The sequence below is a fragment of the Gavialis gangeticus genome, unplaced genomic scaffold (genome assembly GCF_001723915.1).
Source record: "Gavialis gangeticus isolate Ggan-Ray unplaced genomic scaffold, GavGan_comp1, whole genome shotgun sequence".
Taxonomy (NCBI): domain Eukaryota; kingdom Metazoa; phylum Chordata; order Crocodylia; family Gavialidae; genus Gavialis; species Gavialis gangeticus.
The window spans coordinates 41762897-41767706 of NW_017729034.1; the positions used below are offsets into that span (position 1 = coordinate 41762897).

A 4810-nucleotide genomic window follows, 5' to 3' on the forward strand; every position below is an offset into this window, starting at 1 on the left:
ATGTGGGCACGCTAGAAGGGAGGAATAGGCTGCAATCAGGATAACCAGGCACACCTCCTGGACAGCCTCTCTGGCTGTGGACCTGCCCACTCTGAACTGGTTGGCAATGAAACAGACTGTCAGGGGTGGCAGCTGCATGACAGTGATGGCCATCTGCTTCTCCAGAGTGAGGGGTGGTCGCATGCTGACATCCTAGTGCGCAATGTAGGGGGCCATCTGGCCAACAATGTCCATGAAGGTGGCCTAGCGCATGTGGAAGGTCTAGAGCCAAAGTTCATCATCCCAGGTGCCAAGGATGATCTACTCCCACCAGTCCGTGCTCGTGGCACAGGCCCAAAACTGGTGCTTAATAGCCTGGAGATAGTGTCAGATTACCTTGGTGTCCTAAATGGTCTCATCCTCATTGCTCACATGGAACACCATGGCACAATCCAAGATGCTTGGCAGGCACGGGGTGTGGCAGATGGCAAGACGCATGATGGCTGGCTGGTGGCACATGGACATGAGGGCGCATGCCATGGTGATCTACTGCTGCATCAGGTTCAGCTGGGAGCACATGATATCCCACAGCTTTTAGCGAGAATCACACACAGTGACCAGCAGGACCTGCCACAGCTCCTGGATCTCCTTGCTTGGGCACAGGCAGTGGGATGCATGGCAGGGTGCAGGCTGGCTGGGACACACAGTGACAAGCCTGTGCTAATAGTGGGTGCTTGCGTGTTGCTCAGCCTGGCTCTCACGATACATGCTGGAGCTGGGAGTCGGGGAGAGAATCTGTGGTGATGTGGCAGGGTCCTAAGAGAGACCCCCCCACTCCTCAACTGGGCTGCTTGCTCTCCGGTCCTGGGTGCATTTGGGGAGAGAGAACCCTCTCCCCTGCAGTGTACCCAGGCTGGCTGACAGCTCCCCTGGTCCCAGCTGCACTTTTGGGAGACAGAGCCCTCCCTGCCGTAGCACACCTGGGCTGCTTGCTGGCACCCCTGGTCCCAGGTGTGCTTTGGGGAGACAAAGCCCTCCCCACCACAGCATGCCAAGGTGACTGCCAACTCCCCCAGTCCTGTGGCACTGTGGGGACAGAAACTGTCTCCTCTTCCCCCCCCACCAGCCAAGCTGTGGCTTTCAGCTGGCTGAAGGGGGAAGGGAAGACTAGGATGAGAGGCTGTCACTGACAGCCTAGGGGTGAGGCACACAGCTGTCCCAGGCAGCCGGGTTGCTTGGCTATGGCTAGCCCCTTCAACTGCTTTTGGCAATCTTCAGCAGCCCTCAGAGAACGCTGGGAGGCATGCAATATCAGCCCCTGCCTCCTGGCCTCGGCCAGCTCAGGAAGGCTCCAAGCACCCTTCCCCACGAACACACACCGAACACCAAATGGCTTTTATGTTTGATCACACTGTAACTTTTAGCATTTTGTATAAAGTGCAAAAGTTACAGCGTGATTGCAAGTGACTTCCTGAGCTTCTGTACACACCCTAAGAAGCTAGAAGTGGACGGTAGTAGCAATTCAGGCTGCTGTAGTCTGAACAAGTCTGCCAGTACCTCAGGCTGTTGCAAGCTGGACTGCCAGGGTACTGAAACCAGCTCACACCACAGTACTAAAAACAAAACTGTAGCTTGTGGTGCCATGATGAGCAAGGTCAGAGGAATTCCTGGTGATGATGGTGCCACAGAGGCAGAGGTTGACACAGCCAAATTCCTGGTTGATAAGGAAGCCTTAGGTGATATTGCTTGCATCTGGATGTTGCTTCAGTCTCAAATCATAAGCATCAAAATGGGAATAAACTTCAGAGGAAACCACTGAGAGAAATGAAGGCTGGTGAAGATGGTGTGGGGAGGAAGATGTTCTCATTTTTGAGGATCATTTTATGGGATGACACATGTCAGAACTATCCATCCTCTATATTTGTACCTTTCCAAATGAGAAAATTTTGCCAGGTTTGGTTGTTTTCGACACAACAGAAGCACTTAATGTATCTATCACTTTGTGGATTGCCTGTTTGCTTGACGGGCAACATTTGAATCACACAGCCCCTAAAGTCATTCTGGTTCCAGAACTAAGGCTAGCATAAAAATATACTGTCAACAGGCCATCACACTACATTAGAAAATAAAAAACATTCATTTGCTAGTAGTTTCAGATAACCAACAGCAAGCTGCTCGGTCTTGAGCCAGGATATGGTTGAAAGGCTCTGAAGTACAGTTGGTACATCCTGCCCTTGACAGAGTATCAGAGCACATGTATTGTACAACATACTGACACTACCAGCCCAAAGACTCCATGGTTGAGCACACAGGGCAGACACATGGCAATAGTGGAATTTGTATATGGACAATCACTCACTGGAGAACTACTGATTTAGAAGAGCATAAGAATATTTACAGAATTCAACAACAGAAATATAGCAAATAAGATGTAGAGATGGCTCAGTTTCATAGCTCATTTTCTGACCAAAGACAAAAAGAAATGGGAAAATATGACATGGCTATATCTAATAAAAATAGGTACATTTCTGGCAAAATATTCCCAAACTACCTCCAGTTTTCTGTCTTCTTATTGCATATTTATGAATGTGCTAAAGAATCTGGCATGTTAAACCAATGGAACTATTTACAAGCTTAAAAAATAAGCATGTGCCAAACAGTCTGAGAACTAGGTCCCTTCTTTCAAAATAAAGCATTACTGGATTTATGAGTTATTTTTAGGTGATATGCATATTTTTTTTAAAGATAGACTTGTGCCCTTTTCTTACTCCTTTTTTATGATCCATAAAAGAAGGTTGGAACATATTTAAAGGATTTTTTTTCTCTTTAGCTTTATTTTGTAACTACTGGAACATCAAGTCTGGTTATTCTTTGTGTTAGCTGAAAGACTAAGTAGGGGCAAGTCTCAGAGATGTGTACTGAAAGCTGTTATCCCCTACTTGAAGAGTTGGGGGTGACTAATCTTTCAAAAGAAATATTCTCTCACCATCAAACAACAATAGATAAAATGTATCCTTTTAAATACTCTGAACACAAATCTGTCACCCCTTCAATGATTGTCTTTCAGTCTCCCATCTCTTATGATTTCATAATTTTACTGGTTCTCAGTAATGACTGGCTGTACTTCTACTGGAGAACAAGTGTCAACTGAACCAATGAAAGTTGCAAGCATGCAGTGCATCCATGCTAGTACAAATATGAAAGGAATAATGAACATGTTAGTAAAAGTAAACTTTAATGGCAATAGCTTAAAATTACCTCAGAAATCACTTAACTGAAACACAGTCTTCTAATATATACAAATAACATGTCAAAAGAATGGTAAGGTTACAAAACCAAGTACTCAAAAATTAGAAATTGCACTATTTAATATTGCCAGTGCATTTTTAACTAGATAGCCTTGTCTGCATTCTTTACAATACAGTTTTTAATTACAAGACCACATGCAACTTTTGCCATAGGACCCTGGTCTCATTCAGCACAAGGATGGACAGTGCTTGTTACATGAGGGGCAGTTCAATATTTATATTATCCTCACTATTCACTATGTAGCTTCATACCCCCAAGATTTGTTCAAAATACAGAATTCTTAATGTCTTTATGAGCTTCTCTATGATGCTTATGAATGTACTGTTTCATAACTATTAATAAATGTAATATCATCACTATAAATTGAGGTATTATCTATATTCTGCTAAAAATGAAAGAGGTGTTCTACCTAAAACAGTGGTTTTCAACCTTTTTTCATTTGCAGAACCCCCATTTTTTTTCAAATGGAGGTGTGGACCCCTTAGAATTGTAAGTGTAGGTATTCACATACTTTTTATTTATCATAGTCATCTATTGTCATCTTAGACATAGTCTGCAGACCCCCAGGAGTCCGTGGACCACAGGTTGAAAACCACTGACCTAAAACTCTCATTCACCTCTGTGCAGGTCTATCTTATACACTGAATGAGGAAGAGATCCTGTAGAAAAAAACATATAATCAGAAGCATATAATCATGCCACCAAAGACTGAAGCCTAATGTATACTAACAAGTAGATCGAATTAAGATTGCAAAGGAAATGTAAACTGTCACTTCCTAACTTTTGAAGCAATGGTTTGTAACCGTGAGCAGGTTTGTATATGTATGCGTATAATCTTCTAGGTTAAAAACAAACCAAAACCTAAGAGATGCCATCATGTGGCTTTGTACTGACCCAAATGGACTATCAGGATACTTGGAATCTTTAGAACCTCTATCAAGCTACTGGAGTAAACAGACAAGTAGTCATAGGAGCCTGTCATCATCCATGTGGATGAGCACAAGCGAGAGGAGGCACCACTGAGTTTCACAGATATTTGCTAGCCACAAAAGAATGTAGAGAGGAATCCTGGGTTCCATTCCAGGATTAGGAAGGGAATGAACTCTCATGGCTATAAACTATCTTCCCGTCTTCTACCCAAGTCTTAACCTGTCTTGGTCCCATTCTTTTCTTTCCCCCTACCCAAGCTCCTTGTCCAATTTCAAGGTTTGTCTAAACAAGGCAATTAGTGTCACAAATTAGGATAATACCATATTCACCCAAATCCAAGACAACCCTGAATTTAAGATAACCCCCCCACAATTATTCGATTCTAAACATGGAAAATTATACATTTGTTTTAATTTTCCACATCTAGAATCTAGTTATTAGAGGGTCAAATTCTTCTCTCCCACCAGTGCCACAGGGAAAGCTGGAAGGAGTAGCAGGGAAAGCAGCAGCTGGAGGGCAGGCAGCCTGCCCCATACCCCTTGTCTCCCACTTGCTATGTGTCCCCCCCCCCCATGCCTGGCCCCTTGCTTTC

The 4810-nt window shown here is 44.1% G+C and overlaps 1 protein-coding gene across 1 annotated transcript in view; it reads right to left on the reverse strand.

The window, feature by feature from the left end:
* The window catches only part of EFCAB2 (EF-hand calcium binding domain 2), a 79501-nt gene that overhangs the window by 44407 nt on the left and 30284 nt on the right, over nucleotides 1-4810 (reverse strand). The gene's annotated exons all lie outside the window — the stretch shown is intronic.